General features: G+C 35.3%; 1 non-coding gene across 1 annotated transcript; it reads right to left on the bottom strand.

Annotated features, from left to right (window-relative positions):
- Positions 1-6999: 6999 nt before the first annotated feature.
- On the bottom strand, positions 7000-7106 carry LOC124891883. Its single transcript, XR_007049929.1, has one exon. It is a non-coding gene; the product is annotated as a small nucleolar RNA R71 (small nucleolar RNA).
- Positions 7107-20599: the final 13493 nt, after the last annotated feature.

The following is a 20599-nucleotide window of genomic DNA, read 5'->3' as shown; positions in this document are numbered from 1 at the left end:
TGAATATAAATACTTCCATAGTTTAACTTATTCCTTGAAACCATTGCATTGCACTAAATTATCAAAAGATAAAAATGGTTTTAGTAGGCCTTGGTTGCCATGGTTTGAATTTTTAATGGAACTTGGGAGTCTAAGGTTATATGGATTGGTTTGGCATAATTATATTAGCTTGCAAGCGTATTGGTATAACGATATCATGTTGGGACTGCCTTAATAAGGACTCCTTGGTTAATGTTTAGTTTATGTGAAAAGTTTTTTAATTTGGGCTTAAAGGAAATTGTGTAGCTTACCGTGAAGGTTTAGGTCCTGGGGGGACCAATACTGAAAACCACATTTGCCAATGTTAGGGTCTATGTGACCTTGTACTTGGTGCTCACATTATATTTTTGATGGATATGCCTTGATGTCTTTATCCTTTGCTCAATTTCCCTAGTACATGTGGCTAACATACACTAGGGCCCATCCAGCAGGGGGATCTGGACCCGTATAGCTCATTAGTGCATTTTGGACAGAATGAGCTATATAGTTCAGGTTAATATTTTAACCTATCATGTTAATTGACCCTTGTGCCTATCCAATCAACCTATATATGTATATAAATATTGTGGATGTGGTTTTAATATTGATATATGCATTATTTTATCTCTTTTCTCAAGTTACATATTGGTTCTTACCATACTGAACATCCTTGGATACTGCATCATTTTATGATGTAGGCCCGAGGACTTTGTTATTACTCTTATGCATCATTAGGTGGTATAGTACATTTGTTGAGTTAATATGAAGTGGTAAGCCTCCATATTTAGGAAGGCCCTATCATTTTATTCAATCTCTTTTCATATTTTGGGAATTGTAAACTTCTTTTGTAATAGATGGGGGCATATCCAGACTTTGTTTAGTATTCTTGGTTTAGAGGCTTTTGTGGATGGATTGGGACACCATTATTGTCATATTTTGATTCCTTAGATTATCTTTTGGTTCCATATAATATATATATTCTTTGGTTAGCTTTCACTATTTATAGTTAGGATAAGAGGTTAGTCTCTAGCCTATGGTGGGCCTGAGATACCTATCATGGCCAGGCCCTGGTTTTGGTTATGATACTGGACAACTTGAGTAACCTCAGTCGAGCTAGTGGTAGGATCAACATGATCAGAATGAGAAGGCTGTAAGGCCACAAGATAAGCAAACATATGGATAGACTGGCGGAACTCAACATTCAATATATATCCCTGAGAAAACTGAGTAGCACTATCCCATAAAGATTGAGGAAGACCGATGGGGACCGGTGAAACCCCAGGTAGAGTAGTTTAGTCAAGAGTACGGGCCCTATATAGAGTCTCATTGCACGAGTAGGCGAGCTTCCTCCATACTTTACCCAATTGGGATAAAAGCCAAATAAGATAATAAGAGATATTATGAAAGAAAAAGGAAGATTCACAATAAGAAAGACAAGATTACTATCCCAATTCTATCCACAAAAGCGTCCATTATAAAGAAATCAACTAAGTCAGGACGTCCCACACATAATATTAAAAGGAAATGAAAAGTAATAGTCTAATAAATGACATCTAAAAGAGAGTCCGACCTTCCAAAAGATGTATGCTTACCACTTCACAATTGACCAATTAGAATACCGAATAACTTAATACTACATAAGTGGTAACACCCAAACTTTCCCTCTTTAGAAGGATAAGGTGGTCTCTTTGAAAATATAGTTACCCAACTAGATTGGGGAGGATTCCATAGGTAACATATTGGAGATATCTCTCAAACTTGTTGAAATAGTTGGGCAGTGCAAAAAAATAAATAGAGGGGGGAAGGAATATGCTAGAATAGTAAAAAGTACTAAGAATTGGGAGCTTTTGGTTGTAAACAGTCTAAGATGAACACTAGGCTTGTGTTCCCCCTAGTTTCTAACTTCGCAGATTTATCGTGCACTGTCAAACTATTCTGATACCTTGCATGCAAAATTAGATAAGTTAGGTATCATCAACTGTCTTGTGGACTCATTGATGGATCTTACCCTTTACCTTAGGAGTCTCACGGTGTCACCTTACTAACCTTTATCTTGGATCACAATTTAGCTATTACATTTTGGGTCTCAAGTTAATTAAATAAGAAGGAAGGGATTATTAGATGGAGGAGGGTCTCAAATTACTATTGCAATGTTTTTTCCTAATCTCTACCTCTCTTTGGAAGCAAGTAGTGAATACTGACAGTTATTAACATTGACCACCGCTAAGAAATCAATTAACTGAAAGGCAATCACAATACACCCAAGAATCTTTATCTAGAATGACTTGGCACTTTCTCTACTTTGTTAATCAGACAAGATTCACACAACCCTAGTTAAGGGAACTAGCCTCACATAGTTGTATTATAAGTCATGGAATTCAAAGACAGAATTATAGAATCAATCTTACAATAATGAAAGAAGAAAACCCAAACTATCAAATTGAATAACAAACCAAAAACACCAAGAACAATAGGATCCCAAGATCATAATTCAATCTTAAAATCAAGTTGTTTATGAATGATGTACTTATCTCCAAAGAGTCTCTCTCTCTAGCCTCTCTAGATTCTCTACCAAACCATATCTATAGGATATTTATAATTTATAAGAAACCCTAGAAATTAACTCATAAATAAAATTGGAAAACTTGACCAAGAGTACATAATAATGACTAGAAACATCATAGGAGTGTAGGTAAGTTACATGGAAATCCTAGCAAATGATTTTGGAATGATTAGCAAAAAATTTTGTTGCTGGCCAGTTAGTTCGGACATCTACGAACAATATTTATTACGTACACATATGTGGTCCTAAGTATTTTCTTGACCTCCCGCTCAGCTCCTGCAATTCTCTGTACTTGGACCTCTATCACATACTTTGGTCACCTATGGACTGTATGCACTACATACGAACGATATGTTGTCTTATTAAGTGATAGAGTCTTCTTTTTCCTACTTCTGAGCCTCTGAACTTCAAGTTCTATCACTTTCTTAGGAACCTACTTTGGGTAAGTGCTAAATACGTCCATAAGTACCATTCATAAGTGTTCAAAATCTTTAAATTTTATCCTTTCCTTCAGTTTAGCATCCAAAACCATCCTTTTATTTTATTTAGCATCCAAAATCTTATTTTTCTTTTGTTTAGAATCCAATACCTAGTTTCCTACAAAATCACTACTAAAACATATCAAATCTAACAAAATAGCCTTAAGTATATGCATATTCTCTAAGTTTAAGCATCGTAAGTGCTTTAAATTCATAGCACATCAAGACCATCAACTTAGAACATTGCATGTCCTCAGATAAAAAAAGAACAACATAATTTATGACGATGCTTAAATAAAAGAAATCCAAGACACCTATGGAAGTCCATCATCAAATTTAGCTCAAAGCACCATACCCCCTCCAAATTTAACACTTTAAAACAAACTGTGGGGTATACATAAAGCATAAAAATGTGCCAAAAAGAAATCAAGCTATGGCATTACATTAACAAAAGAAAACCACACATATATACAAGTTACACTACCCAAACAAGTAAGTCTCTAGCAATACAACACATGTTCCCTCACAACGAAGAAGTCCCAATCACTATATATGACATCATGCATGTCAATGCATGGACGGTCAACAGATACTCATACTCACAAAGAAGTTCCAGTCAATGTGTATCAAATACCATAGGCTGGCCCTTATTTTTTCTACCTTAGTTTTCAAACAGTCATATTAGGATAGCCATAGTACTTTATTCATCTTGTAATGAAGGCTAGGAGGATAGTACGGTACCTATGGACATTTATTATGACTAAACCTCCTTGGCACTGCACTTACTTTAGGATCCCACTTATTAACCAATTTTCTTTTTATTTTCACCCTTATTTCTCCTTTTTTACTTTAATCATACTCAAGTTGGATGTGGTTTCTTATTCTTTCTTTTTCATGTTCATCTTTTCTTGTCTTTTTTCTTTCTCTACCACACCCATCCCTACTTTTTTTCTTTTTTTCTTGCATTTTCATACCCACTTTACATTACGCACCCCTATGATAGCCTCCCTCAACATAGGTGATTTTTCTTAGTTGAGGTGTACAATGTCCAAGGATGACTAGGGCCAAAATAAGTTCATTGTAACATAACTGGGAAGGTGAAAGGTGAAATCAAAGAAACAAGTTGTAAGGCTCAAAGACCGGGATCAAGCGATACTAATTCACATTATAAAGGTCATTTAGGCTAGAAGTAGACTAAGTTAAAAAATGGCCTATGATACTTTTGTAACCGACTATCCCAAAACCTAAGAAAGACTAACCAAACAAGTTTTGAATTGAACACACAAAGGTAACTGAGTATCATCTCACACACACATAGTACAAGGTTTCCTCTCAAGTTCTTACCTATCCAATTCGTGTAATTGTTAACAATGATTATCATGTCCCTAACACTAATTCCACAATATGATTCACAATAGTCACACACATATATATATATATTCACACAGTTCAACAGGGTTTCATCTTTCTCAAAAACTAAAAAACATATCAACTGCCCTAGATACTCATTTTTCTCCTACTCAAACACAAAACATCATGAAACAAAATACAATACACCTAAATATGCCGGCTCTATTAGGAATAGGACTCTAGGAAAAAAAGGCACGAGAAAACCACAAAAGGACGTTAAGATCCATAAGCATCCCTACCCTCAACTTAAAATCATGCATTGTCCCTAATGTATCAAATTACTACAACATAAGAGAGTTAGGAATATAACTTTGGACTCATACATGTTGAGATCTGATCTTGGGCATATTTATATGCCCAAAGAACCAATATGCACCCAGATTTAGGCTTAGCTCAAGAACTTTTGTATGAATTCTTAAATATAATTCAGCTTTTATTCTGTTGTATGCCTAATGGATATGATTAGTACTTTCAGGTTCAAAATCATAAAGAATTGTGCATAATTGGAAACAACGAAAATATGAAAGTAGCGAAAAATGCAAGGGACTAAAATTAAGCTGAAAAAAGGAAGTTGGAAAGTAGGAATCCTCATTTGAAGACACTCCACGTCGCGAGGATCAACAAAATAGAATTGATCAAATTCCAGTGAAGGTTCGCAAAACTACCGCATCGCGGAGAAGTTTTGTTTATCAGATTTGGTGACCTGAAGGTTTAGCACATTGCGGAGGATGATTATTTTACAATTGTCCCAATCCAGTGGCTCACCACGATAGTGGAGCATCACAGTGAAGGTGTATTTTACAATTATCAGGGACTACTTGAGCTTCGTGATTTCCTAGATTTTAATGGAAAATAGCAATCAAAGTCATGACGCGAAGCACCGGGTGGACAAATCGGGAATATTTTAAGTGTTTTGTCCCAACTATAAAAGGAAAAATCCAATATAATGTGAGGGACTTTTTGAAGTCGAGTAGCGACAGAAAAGTAGAAATTTCTCTCTTTTAGGGTTCTTAAACATTCTTCTGAATTTCTTTATTCAAAGGATTGATTTGGGTATGATTTGTTACTTATTTTGGTTGATGAATTCAAACATGAGTAGCTAAAAACCCTATTTTTGGGGTTGAGGCTAAGAGCATGAGTACTCTTTAATATTCTTATTCATAGTTTCTTTTTGGATTATCATATGGGTTGTTCTTGATTTCTTGAGCTTACTATTTTAATGATTGGCCATTATTAGAATAAATTTATATTTCTATGTGAATCCGGGAGGGGAATCATAGGATAGAATGAAGAATTTAGGGAGCAAGGTTCTTATTATTTTATAAAATAAGGGATGTGAATTAGCATCTAGGATAGGGATATACCTAGAAGCCTTTCTTGGTTAACTAGCAAGAAGACAACTTCAAGAATCTAGAAGATTTGTTGTAATTCTGTGGGAGTTGTAGTTATAACATTCAAAAGATAGAAGATTTGAGGTCGGGAGACCAAGATCGTGGCATAACCCTTGTGAACCATCAACCTGATAACCAATTAGATTATGAAAAGAATAGACAATTGTATAATTGTTCAAAATACGTCAACCCTGGAATCATTCTCATTATTGATTAAAACCGTTGGTTACTTTGCTGTAGTTGTTATTAATTATTTCTTGCTTAGTAATTTATATTTTATTTATAGATTCATCTTAATCTTGATACAATCAAACACTTAATACTCAATTGTCTTGAACTAAAGATTGTATAAATTTCTAGTTTATTGATCTTTGAGGGAATGATATCTGACTGTCCAAGTCATTATAGTACTTGGATGATCACGTATAATTATGTGTTCATAGAGACACAATAAGTTTTTGGCGTTGTTGCTGGGGATCAAATAGAATTGGTAAATTGCTTTAATTTTTGTTTTTTGGATCATAAGTTTAAGTGTTAACAACTTGATCTTAGCGGTTGAATTTTTGCATGGTTAGCTGAACATTAGATTGGCTAGGGATAAAGAGTTAGTAGTGCCCTTTGCAGAACCAGAAATGATTTTTCATCATAGATAAAGAGCTCAATACTACATTCAATAGGGATCGATGGAGGAAATACGCGAACCTATAGTTTTTGATCCAAATGTTGGAAATGTTCCAGCTCCTACTGTTCCAGCTATTCCTATTCAACTAGTCACAAGAACTGTTCAAGAAGTGGCAATCCCACTTACGCACCTTTTGACTAATAGTATTCTAAAGCCTGAACCAGGAGGTCGATGGTAATTGAAACAAAAATGGTGAAATTGTTGAGATCTGTGGGAGAATTTTAGGGACTTTCACACGAGGATCCGCAACAGCACTTACAAACCTTTCTGGAGATAAGTAACACATATATTCCTGAAGATATAAATGCTGATTATTTCAGATTAGCACTCTTTTCTTTTTCTCTAATGGGGAAAACAAAGAGATGGATACTTGCTGAATCACACCAATCTATCACTACATGGGAAGATTGTGCTCAAAGACTTCTCATTCAATTTTTTCAATCTCTGAAAACTACATGATTAAGGAGTGAGATATTGAGTTTCAGATAAAAAGATAGAGATAATCTCTACCAAACTTGGGAGAGATTCAAGGGCATGCTAAGAAGTTGTCCTCATCACCCTCAATCGAATGATGTTTCGGTGCACACATTTATAGAAGGCCTTGAGTCTGATATAAAGATTCTCTTGAATTCTGTAACAAAGGGTCAAGCTTTAGAGAAAACATATAAAGAATTGTATACCTTGCTGAATCGAATTGTACAAGGAAATCCTAATTGGAATGCAGAATCAAGGAATGCTTCTAAGAAGGTTACCAAGGTTTTGGAGGTTGATCAATTCACTGCATTACAAGCACAGCTTACAATAATGTAGAACTATATAACTACTCAGCTTAACAACTTAAAGTTGGGTAAAACACAACCAGCAGCTACAAAAAATATAGTTCAACAGGTATATTCATGGTGTCAAGTTTGGTCAAGTGATGAGAATAAAGCATATGCATGTTCTATTAATCCAGATTCACTCAACTATGTAGGGAATGCAAATCATCAGGGTCCACAGAATTTTGGCAATATGTATAATCCAAATTAGAGGAACCACCCTAAATTTTCATGGGGAGGAAATCAGGTACAAAATACAAATCAATATATAGGACCAGTGCAACCAAATCCACAGCTCAGGAGACTACTTCGAATAGTAATATAGAGGAGATGCTTAAGCAGTTTATGGCTTAACAAGCACAGTTTATAGTGGATATAAAGGCTCAAAAGGAATAGTTTGTAGTTAAGTTGAAGAGTTAACAATTACTCACAAGAAATCTGGAGTTACAGTTAGGTCAAATCGTAGGATCGTAGAATACAAGGTCACAAGGAGCATTGCCTAGCGATACTGAGGCTAATCCTAAATAAGTGAATGCGGTTACAATGAGAATTGGGCTACAAATGAAGGAGATGGTTCAGGATCAGAATAATCCCATGGTAACTAATAATAGTTTGCAAGAGAATACAGAAGTAGAAGTAAAAGAAAAAGAGGCTAGTGAAGAGATTCATGTAGAGAAAAAGACTATCCCCTTACCCTTTCCTCAAAGGGCAAGAAAGCATCAAGAGGAAACTAGTTTGAACAAGTTTCTAGATCTTCTGAAACAAATCTAAGTAAATCTTCCTCTTGTTGAAATTCTGCAAAGTGTGCCAAAATATGCTAAATACTTAAAGGATATTGTTGCCAATAAGAATTAGTAGAGTGAATATGCTACAGTTGCTCTTACTCAAGAGTGCACGTCTAAAATTCAGAATAAACTACCCATAAAATTGAAGGATCCTGGGATTTTTACCTTGCAGATTACCCTTGGTAAACTATTTGTGCACGTAAATTATGTGACTTGGGGGCTAGCATAAATTTCATGCCCAGATCATGGTACCGAAAGATGGGTCTTGGAAGCCCCAAACCCACGACTATTGTGTTGCAATTGGCAAACAGGTCACTTTTTAGACCAGCTGGTATTATTAAAGATATACTAGTGCAAGTGGGATCTTTAATATTTCTTATGGATTTTGTGATTCTTTACTTTGAGGCCGATCCAGTTGTTCCATTTATTTTGGGACAACCTTTTTTAGCAATAGGGCAATCACTCATTGATGTGGCAGCTAGAAAAATGACAATGCGAGCACATGATAAAGTAGAGGTTTTTGATAGGTACAGAGCATTGAAATTGCCAGCCATATATGAGGAGTTGTACTCAATATGGATATTGATCTTACTTCTCATTGGCAGTTGCTTTTGTCTGATGATCCATTAAAGCATGCTTTGATGGATTATGATCTGCATGGGGATTTGGAAGCATTGGAATTGGTCCAGGTTATGAATTTAGTTGTAATTGAGACAAATAAAGTGATGATCAAGACTTTGAATAGACCAATTGGTTCACCACCCAGGCCTTTAATTGAAAAAGCTCCTAACTTAGAGCTTAAGGTTATCCCTCCTTATTTCTAGTAAATTTTTCTTGGTGATCAAGATACCTTTTCTGTTATTTTGTCGACAGGATTATCTGATGTACAGGTAAAAGAAGCTATAGCAGTTCTCAGAAGGAGAAGGAAAGCGATTGGCTGGCAGATATCTGATATTTTAGGAATCAATCCAGCATTTTGCATGTACAATATTTACATGGAAGAGGGGTACAGACCTAGAGTGCAGCAATAAAAGAGGCTGAATCCTATGATAATGAGGTTGTCCAAAAAGAGGTGATCAAGTGGTTAGACAGTGGTATTGTCTACCCAATTTTTGATAGCAAATGGGTGAGTCTAGTGCACTGTGTACCAAAGAAGGAAGGAATGATAAAAGTGATGAATGATGATAAAGAGTTTGTTCCCACTCGTACAGTTACGAGATGAAAAATATGTATAGATTATCAAATGTTGAATGAAGCAACTCGTAAAGATCACTATCTAATTCCCTTCATTGACCAAATACTGGATAGATTGGCAGGGCAAGAGTATTATTATTTTCTAGATGGGTACTCTAGCTACAATCAGATCAACATAGCACTAGAAGACCAAGAACAAACCACGTTCACTTGTCCATATGGTACGTATGCTTTTAGACGCATGTCCTTTGGCTTATGTAATACACCTGCTATATTTAAAAGGTGCATGATAGCAATATTCTCGAACATGGTGGAATAACTTGTGGAGGTATTCATGGATGATTTCTCTATGTTTAGGAATTGATTTGAAAAATATTTGCAAAATCTCAAAAAACTTCTAGCTCGGTGCGAAGAAACAAACTTGGTGTCGAATTGGGAAAAGTGCCATTTTATGGTTAAGGAAGGAATTGTATTAGGCCATAAAGTGTCATGCAAAGGGCTTGAAGTTGACAAGCCGAAGGTTGAAGTAATTGAAAAGTTGCCTCATCCAGTTACAGTCAAAGGCGTGCGAAGTTTTTTAGGACATGCAGGGTTCTATAGATGATTTATTCAAGATTTCTCAAACATCACAAGTACCATGTGCAAATTGTTAGAGAAAGAAGCCAAGTCCGAGTTTGGAGCTGATTTCCATGATTCTTTTGAAAAGCTTAAGAAGAAGTTGACTGAAGAACCCATTTTGATCGCACCAGATTGGGAGTTACCTTTTTAGCTAATGTGTGATGCTGGTGATATTACAGTGGGAGCAGTGTTGAGTCAGAGAAAAGAGAAGGTATTTTGATCGATCTGCTATGCTTTCAAGGTACTGAATGATGCTCAAGTTAACTAAACAGTTACAGAGAAAGAGATGTTGGTTGTGGTATATGCATTCGATAAGTTTTGATCCTAATTAATTGGTACCAAGGTCATTTTTCATACAGACCATGCTGCTATTAACTATCTTATGAACAAAAAGGATGCAAAGCTATGACTAATTAGGTGGATTCTTGTACTTCAAGAATTTGATCTTGAGGTGTGTGATAGAAAGGAAGCTGAAAATTAGGTTGCTGATCATTTGTCACGACTGGAAAATCGAGACCATATTGTGGATTACTTTTTGAGTATCAAAGAAGACTTTCTTGATGAGAATTTATTGTTATTAGAAGCAGTTGAGTTCCCATGGTATGCTGACATTATAAACTTGATAGTTTGTGGGGTGTATCCTCCCAAAACCACCTCACAACAAAAGAAAAAATTATTCTATAATTCTTGTGTTTACATTTAGGATAAACCATACCTTTTCAAGCAGGGTCCAGATGGGGTGATTCATAGGTGTATCTAGAGGCTGAATTTTTAAATTTGTTACAAGATTGCCACTTATCTCTATATGGTGGACATCATGTGTGTAAGAGGACTGCGAGAAAAGTGTTGCAATCAGGTTTTTTATGGCTGACTTTGTTTAGAGATATAGTGGTGTTTGTAAAGAGTTGTGATCAATGCCAAAGGTTGGGTACTATAACCAGGCATCATGAGATGCCCCTAAATAATATTTTAGAAGTAGAAGTCTTTGATGTTTGGGGTATTGATTTCACCGGGCCCTTCCCACCTTCAAAAGGTAATTTGTACATTCTTGTTGCAGTTGACTAAGTCTCTAAATTGGTGGAAGCTATGGCGAGTATGACTAATGATGCAAGAGTGGTGCTTAAGTTCATGAAGAAGAACATATTTTCAAGATTTGGTATGCCAAGATCAATAATTAGTGATGGAGGCACTCACTTTATCAATAATTGGTTCAAGAATCTTCTTACTAAATATGGTGTTCAGCACAGGGTGGCCACTGCATACCATCCTCAAACAAGTGGAAAAGTAGAGGTATCTAATCGAGAGATTAAGAAAATACTTTAGAAGACTGTGAATGGGAAGAGAAAAGATTAGGTGAAGAAGTTGGATAATGCACTTTGGGCATATTGAACAGCATACAAAACACCCATTGGGACATATCCACATCGCTTAGTGTATGGTAAGGCATTTCATCTTCCTATAAAGTTGGAAGACAAAGCATATTAGGCTGTGAACAAGCTAAATTTTTAGATGACTACCATGGGAGAAATAAGGTTATTGCAATTGAATGAGCTGGATGAGTTTAGACTTCACGCCTATGAAAACGCCAAGCTTTATAAGGATAATACCAAACGATGGCATGACAAGCACATTCAATTTAGGGAATTTGAACCCGGATAACTTGTGTTATTATTTAATTCCCTGCTTAAGTTGTTTCTGGGTAAATTGCGATCAAAATGGTCTGGACCTTTTGAGGTGGTGGGTATGACACCCCATGGATCTATGGAGTTGTGGAATATAGAGAAGACAAAGAAGTTCCTTGTCAATAGACAGCATATAAAGCATTATTAGGCAAATCATCCGACAACCACAAGGAATCTATCACTTTTACTGATGAGTGATAATGAGCTGAGTCATACCATGACATAAAATAAGGCACTATGTGGGAGACAATCCACACATGTATTGTAATAGGTAATTTAATCTTTGGCTTGTAAAATCAAAAAGAAAAGAAAAATACAAAAAAATGAGTCATGCCACGACCAAATCTAAGGCGTTGAGTGGGAGGCAACCCACTTTTACTTATAATTTTTTTTGTTTTCGTTTGAGATTGTAGGAAATTTCAAAGTGAAATGAGGAGATTACCATATTTGAGGAAAGCAATTAGGTTTGCAAAATGATTTGTGTAAGTGGGGATTTACTCAGTCATAATGGAAGCATAATCAAGTAAGGGCAAGGCACAGGCAGGACCTTCTGCTCCTGCTAGGAAGAGAAGCAGACCGTCTGAAGTGTAATTAACTAGAGTTCCTAGTGCCTCCCACTTCAGCGGGGGCAGGTTCAAAAATTTGGCTTCAAGGCTGTAAAAAATGATGGGAAGCAATGGTATACTAAGAATACTGATGCTAAGTATATTTCGGAGGTCTCTATCGATTGGGCTAGCTTGATAAGAGAGTGTCCGTCTATGGTATAGAGAATTGAGGCACTCAATATGAATTTTATTTTCCATCAACCGACTGAGTACTATTTGCATCTTGTGAGAGAATTTTATGCCAATTGGGACCCCAGCCATCCTGAACATTTGTTGAAGTTTCATGGGAAGGTGATTCAGTTCAGAGCTGCTGATGTTAATGAGGTGTTAGGTATCCCAGAAATGAACTGAAATTTTTTACGACAGTTTCTTATTTCTCCTCCTTATGAACACATCCGGCATTTGTTGTATGGTCACCAATCTTTAGCCTTTTGGATGAGGCATTGAGTCACAGGTTTGAGTTCTTCTTTCCCCTATGCTCAGATAAAAAAGAAAGCCAGAATGTGGGGTCATATTATATATAAATGCTTAATTCAGGGCAAACATATGATTGAGGTTACTAGGGATAGGGTATGTTTAATTTATGTGCTAATGTGTTCTAATGTGGAGATTAATATGGGGAGTGTACTTTTTCCTATGATAAAGAAGGTGCGTATCCATATGGGTCAGAACTTTGGATTTAGAGCTTCGGTGACTAGATTTTTAAGAAGGCATATGGTGGATGAAGAGGAGCTTGACTATAAACCTGAGGTAATCACTCACCCTATGGATATAATTACTTCAAGAAGCACATCTGGGGCATCTGCCCTAATTTTGACTGTGATAGAGCGACAGACAAGGACAAATGAGGTATTGGGTAGCCTGTTTGGTCTAATAATGATGATGTCAAGAACAGGAGGCAAACCCACTACCCCAGAGAAGCTCCATACTGTCGAGCTCGACTATCCACTTGGCCATCATGCTAGGACCATGTTTAGGATTGGACCAAATTTTGTGGAGCCTGTTGATGATGATGTACCCACAGATGAAGAACACAGGTATAGGGATTCTGGCATAGAGTCTGATGAAGAGGAACAATATGATGATGATGGAGCTGACGATGATGGTAATGATGTGGATGGGGCTCCTGAGGACATAACTTCTACAGTCCCATTTAAGTTATTAAGAAGTATACTGCCACCCTACCATAAGCTTAATTAGAAGCACTGGGATAGTGCTTTATTTTAAGTATGGAGTGGTGGGTTTGTATTCTCTTGCATCATCATTTGTTATTTGACTGAACAATTTTATTTTTCTGTTTTGATGTGTTTGCAAGTACTAGCTATTCAGAACACTAGTCTGTAATAGTTAGTAACTTTGACTTTGTGGATTTCAATTTTCCCTCTTTGGCATTTATCGCATATTGCTTTAGTTTAAAGTATTATGTTATTGTTATTTTTCCCCTCATTGGCATGTTCAGTTTCAAGTAGTTACATTTGCTTTTGCCCTCTTTGATAATAAGGAATAAAATGTCATAGTTAGTTGTCATCCCCTATTATAGATGGATGACGACCATCTTAAGGGGTGGTCATGCGAAGTAAAGAAATTTAGGAGAACCTAATCACTATCTTAGAGGAGTGGGTGAAATGGGCCATCTTTGCATTAATTGAAACTAGTTCTAGTATCAATAAGCATAAGAGTGTTTTTTTATTGTAAGTACTTAGGATTTAATCTCAATAAATGAAATTTGATGCGTTGGATTAATTTTGAATTAAATAAAGAACATGATTGGGAACCTTTGGCTGATTTCGTACATGCACTATGAGTGTGAGGATTAGTATATATTCTACATGAATAGAAATGACTAGAACTTGCCGGTGTGTCTACAAAGCAAAATAAAGGGTGTTGAGTGCAGGAAGTGATGTAGGCATTTCTTTGACAGCCTTGTTTCTAAATTTAATAGACCCCCTTGGTGCATAGTCTTAGTTATCCCGGTTGAGCCTTTAGCCTCTTTCTTTGGTAGCCTATTATGAAAACTTATACCTTCTTTACTGAATCGTAATTTGATCTAAATAAGCTTCTGAGCATTTTTAATATAAGACTAAGAGAAAATTAAGAGCGAAAATGAGGAAAGATGGTTATCATTTAATGACCCCAAAGTAGTTGTATTGATCTTTGATAATGTTGGGTTAATTGGGAGTGAGTAAATAGAAATATTACAATGAACCTGTTTTGGCTCTGGTCCAGTTGGATAATGTGAACCTTAATGAAGCCCTTTTCGCTTAAGTTAAGGGTGGCTATAATAGGGTTGCGTAACATGAATATGGAAAGAATGACTAATACTCCCAACCTAGTTTGAGAAAATAAACTTATTGAAAAAGGTGTTGACAAATGAAAGTATGGAGAGAAATAGAAGGATAAATTGGTGTTACAAAATAGAGTTAATTGATAGTTCTTGTATTAAAACACTTAGGAATAATAGTCATTATTTTTGTAACTAGTACCTACCTGTCTATAAGCCTTTATTACAACCTAAAAAGACCTAGTTAATCCTTCACCAAAACATCCGACTATTAGTGGAGTAGGACACTATGGGCAAGTTTATGGTTTGTTCACTAGCATGTATGAATTCTTTGTTGAGAGCGAGCGATTTAATGTTGATACTCCCCTATTTTTGCTTAGATATCATTGTGATTTAATATGGGGAAATTTTCTTGAGTGAGGATGTAGGCGGATAAAAGCTAGATTACTTATTGTGTTTCTATGATTGAGTTTTCCAACATGTTAGAACTTCATTTTTGAGATAAAAAAATTTGTACTAAATTGTCTCATGTGCTAAAAATTGTTTTGACAAGATGATGTAAGAATTCATTATTCCAAAGTGTAAGTGCCCATGGCCACATAACTTTGAGATTGTGATGAAAAGAGGAAGTAATTATGTTTTTGAATTCATGTGTTTGAGGAAGAACAAGGTTTTAAGTGTGGGGTGGTGATCTTGGGCATATTTATATGCTCAAAGCACTAATATGCACCCAAATTTGGGCTTAGTTCAAAAACTTTTGTATGAATTCTTAAGTATAATTCAACTTTTATTCCGTTTTGTGCCTAATGGATATGATTAGTACTTTCAGGTTCAAAATCATGAAGAATTGTAGATAATTAGATACAACTAGGATATGGAAGTAGTGAAGGAATGCAAGGGACTGAAATTAAGATGAAAAAGGGAAGCTGGAAAGTAGGAATCCTTATTTGAAGACACTCCGCTTCGCGAGGATCATCAAAATAGCAATGGTCAAATTCCAGTAAAGGTTTGCAAAACCACCGCATCGTAGAGAAGTTTTGTTTATCAGATTTGGTGACCTGAAGGTTTAGCGCGCCGTGGAGGATGATTATTTTGCAATTGTCCCAATCCAATGGTTCACCGCGATAGTGGTGCATCGCGGTGAAGGTGCATTTTACAATTATCAGGGACCACTTGAGCTCTGCAATTTCCTAGATTTTAATGGAAAATAGCAATCGAAGACATGGCATGAAGCACCGGGTGGACAAATCAGGAATATTTTAATTGTTTTGTCCCAGCTATAAAAGGAAAATCCAAGATAATATGAGGGACTTTTTGAAGCAAAGCAACAGCGGAAAAGCAGAAGTTTCTCTCTTTTAGGGTTCTTAAACATTCTTCTGATTTTTGTTCAAAGGATTGATTTGGGTATGATTTGTTACTTATTTTGGATGATGAGTTCAAACATGAGTAGCTAAACACTCTATTTCTGGGGTTGAGGCTTAGAACATGAGTACTCTTTAATATTTTTATTCATAGTTTCTCTTTGGATTATCATACGGGTTCTTGATTTCTTGAGCTTACTATTTTAATGATTAGCCACCATTAGAATAAATTTATATTTCTCTATGAATCCGGGAGGATAATCATAGGATAGAACGATGAAATTAGGGAGCAAGGTTCTTATTCTTTCATAAAATAAGGGATTTGAATTAGCATCTAGGATAGGGATATACCTAGAAGCGTTGCTTGGTTCACTTGGAAGAAGACAATTTCATGAATCTAGAAGATTTGTTGTAACTCTGTGGGAGTTTTAGTTATAACATTCAATAGATAGAAGATTTAAGGTCGGAAGACCAAGATCGTGGCATAACCCTTGTGAACCATCAACCCGATAACCAATTATACTGTGAAAAGAATAGAGAATTGTATGATTGTTCAAAATACCTCAACCCTGGAATCGTTCTCATTATTGATTAAACCATTGCTTACTTTACTTTAGTCATTATTAATTATTTGTTGTTTAGTAATTTACATTTTATTTATAGATTAATCTTAATCTTGATACAATCAAACACTTAATACTTAATTGTCTTGAAATAAAGATTGAATAAATTTCTAGTTTATTAATCTTCGAGGGAACAATATCTGACTGTCCAAGTTATTATAGTACTCTCACAATCACGTACACTTGTATGTGCATAGAGATGCAACAAGATCTGATGCCAATCATAATAACATGAACAAACAACAAAATATCGTTAGTTGCCTCCCAAGTAGCACCTGCTTTTATGTTGTAGCATGATAGGGCTATGTTTATTACTCATACTTTACCAACAAGACCATGGGTACCGTGATTACTCATCATCAATGTAGCGAAAGAGTTGGCCTCTAGCTTTCTCTTTTAACTTTGAACTTATAAAATTCACCCTTAATTGTTTTTCTAATTTTCCATAATGCTTAAGGGAGGTGGTATGAAAATCAAGGAACTAAGAATTAGATATTGTCTTTTGCAACACTTGACATTTAAGTGAGGAATGTACTTCTTTGATTCTATATCAACAAATTCAATAAGACAAACATATGTTTCCTCCTCATTGCACTCTTCTTTAAGTTTGGATGGCTCAATCAAGATATAACTATCTAAACACAATGTGGAGAAACACTGAGAATAAGGTCCAATATGCCCTAATTCAGGAATTGCATTCTTATTTACATCCCCATATAATTCTAGTATATTCTCATTAAGTGAGACACTATCCATAAGACTATAAACAATTGTTGACTCCTCTAATTTCAGCTCCTCAAGTTGGCTTGTTACAAATTTTTCTATCTTACACCACCCATAACTAAGTTGTTGGGCATTACGTGTAATAACTTTTGCATTCAACTCTACTTGCACATGATAAATATCGCCAAACTTATCAATATCTTGAATAAGCTCATGATTTTTGTTTTCAAGGTGTGTAAATGTTTCTATCAGGCTATCCTTGTGTTCACACGCTATATCTGCCACACTCCTGCAATACCACACCATATCAAAAGGATAAGGATTAATATTAAAGAAGTCTTCATAAATCCATACATCCCCTAGCCAATTTTCTATATCAAGAAGAGAAGCAACAAAATATATTAAAAAAAGAAAAAACCCAACAACTCCAACAACTTTAATCAATCAGTCTGTAACTATATTCCCAGGAAAAAATACCAAAATTTTATAAAGGCCAAACTACTTCTCCATAAAAGGATAAAGCGGTCACTATCAAAATATAGTAAACCAACTAAGTTGGGGTAGATCCCACAAGGAATAGGCTATAGATATCTCTCAAACTTATTGAAACAGTCGGGTTGTGCGAAAAAAGTAAATAGGGGGATCCACTGTAATAGTGAAAAGTAATAAGAATTGGGTGATTTTGGTTGTATATAATCTAAGATGAACACTATGCTTATGTTCCCCCTGGTTCCTAACTCCATGAATTTATCGTTCACCATCGAACTATTCTGATACCTTGTATGCAGAAATTGATAAGTTATGTACCATCAACTGTCTTGTGGACTCATTAATGGATCTCACCCTTTCTCTTTTAAGTATGACAATATCACCTTACTAACCCTTATCCTAGATCCCAGTTTAACTATTACCTTTTAGGTCTTAAGTTAATAAAATAAGAAGGTGGGTATTATTAGACAGAAGGGGGTCTCAAATTATTGTTGCAAAACTATTTTTCTAATTTCTACCTCTCTTTTGAAGAAACTAGTGAATACAGGTAGTTACTAACAATAGCCACCACTAAAAAATTAATTAAACTAAAAAAAATCAAAATACATACAATAATCTTTATCTAGAATGGCTTGGGATATCCTCTACTTCGTTAATCATCCAGGGTTCCACAACCCTAGTTAAGGGAATTAGCCTTTCATAGTTGTAAGATATGTCATGGAATTCAGAGACAAAATTAGAGAATCGATCATACAATAATGAAAGAAGAAAACCCAAAGTCTCAATGGGAATAACAAACCAAAAATACAAAGAACAATAGGACCCCAATATCACAAGTCAGTCTTGAAATCAAAAGATATTCATAAATGATGTACTCAGCCCTAAAGGGTCTCTCTCTCTAGCCTCTCTAGCTTCTCTACTAAATAATTTCTAAAAGGTATTTATAGATTATAAGAAACCCTAGAAATCAAATCGTAAATAAAATAGGAAAACTTGATTAAACATACATAATAATGATTAAAAACATCATATGAGTGTATGTAAGTTACATAAAAACCCTACGAAGTGATTTTGGGGTGATCCAAAATATTTTCATCTTTGGCCACTTATTTAAGCCACTACGGACCATATGTGGTCCTAAGTGTGTGCTAGACCTCCTGCTCAGCTCGTGCGATTCTCTGGACTTAGACCTCCATCACATACTTTGGTCATCTAGGGATCGTATGTACTATATACGAACCATACATGGTCTTATTAAGTGAAAGATTCTTCTTTTTCTAGCTTCTTACCCTCTAGGCTTCAAGTTCTGACAACTACTTAGGAACCTACTTCCTATAAGTGGAACATATAGATATAAGTACCATCCATAAGTGGTCAAAATCTTCAACTTTCAACTTTTTTCTTTTCTTTGGCATCCAAACCCATATTTTTCATTTGTTTTGCATCAAAAACCATCTTTTTCTTGCATTTAGGATCCAAAACCTAGTTTACTAAAAAATCACTCCAAAACACATCAAAGCCAAAAAAATAGCCTACAGTACATGTATAATCTCCAAGTTTAAGCATCGTAAGTTCTATAAAATTATAGCACATCAATAAGGTCACAAAATAGCGCTCAAAACCTACATCATGGAATGATATTGCATTTGGGAATGGTTAGTATGATAATTAATAGCATACAACCCAAGGAAATAGATAAAATATATGTACTTACCAAAAATCCAATCATAAATCATATGCACAACAAATACAAATATAAATAGAATATCGAGTTTGGGGTAAGGGACATGAAAGATGATCGCATAAAGATTTAGTCATGAATTGAGTAGCTCATACTAACCTAAAGTGTAACACCCCATATTTTTGGGCTAGAATTTAAATCGTCCTTCATATGTGTATAGACCCAAACCCAATGATTTATATCTAAATATAAGTGTAATGATAAATTATTTAGGGTGGTGATATATTTGGATATTGATTGAAGTCAAAAAAATCTCTTAACTCAAGATATTGTTGAGAACTTTCCTTCTGATTTAATTTTAGTGTATGATTTTACTTGGATCAACTTCCAATGATAATTTCTCCTAGAATATAAAGAGTTAGGTGGATTACAATATACCAAATTAAAGCCCTTCGAGTCTTCTTTCTAACTCCAATGACTATTTATAATTTAAAGTTCAAAGTAACAAGTTATGAGCAAAGTCTAGGGTGCACGACGGGCCATGTGAGGAAACATTGGTGCCATGCGATTGGGGTCGCGGTGCGACCCTCCCTTCCCATATGTTGAAACATGTTTTCCCACATTACATTAATGTAAAAGTGGTCATTTCACCCCGTATAACTCCCCCAATCCATTCTATAACCCTAAGGTCGTTCAAAACTAGTTGAAAGATCCAAAAACTTCTCATTCTTTTTCTCCCAAGAACATCAAGAAGGATTCCTCAATTTCATGTCTCGTAGGTTAAAATCTTTCTATCCTCTTCAAATATTCCCATCAAGAAGGCATGTTGGATACTCCCTATTTTAATTATTATATTATTACATCAAATTAGCATTTATATATTCTTGAATGTTTATTTCAAACTAAGGTTGATTGGTCATACTCTTTCATTGTTTAACTCTCATTTTAAATAGTTTATGCATGGCTTGGATGGTGGATTGTAAATTGAATTTGTGTTTCATGGTAATGGTGGAAATTTTGCAATAGGGTTTCACAGTGTTCATGGATTTTTGCATGATGATAATGACATGTACTTTGACCCACTTCATAATTTGGATTATAAAAAAGTATTTCATCGCGTTGAAACTATTCATTGGAAAAATTACATAAAATTAAATGGTAAAAAGGTGAAAAGTTTTTGGAAATAGCCTTGGGTG

This window comes from Capsicum annuum, chromosome 1 (genome assembly GCF_002878395.1).
Source record: "Capsicum annuum cultivar UCD-10X-F1 chromosome 1, UCD10Xv1.1, whole genome shotgun sequence".
In the NCBI taxonomy this organism is placed as follows: domain Eukaryota; kingdom Viridiplantae; phylum Streptophyta; class Magnoliopsida; order Solanales; family Solanaceae; genus Capsicum; species Capsicum annuum.
The sequence above is the reverse complement of the archived record's forward strand: the minus strand, read 5'-3'. Positions and strand labels throughout refer to the sequence as shown.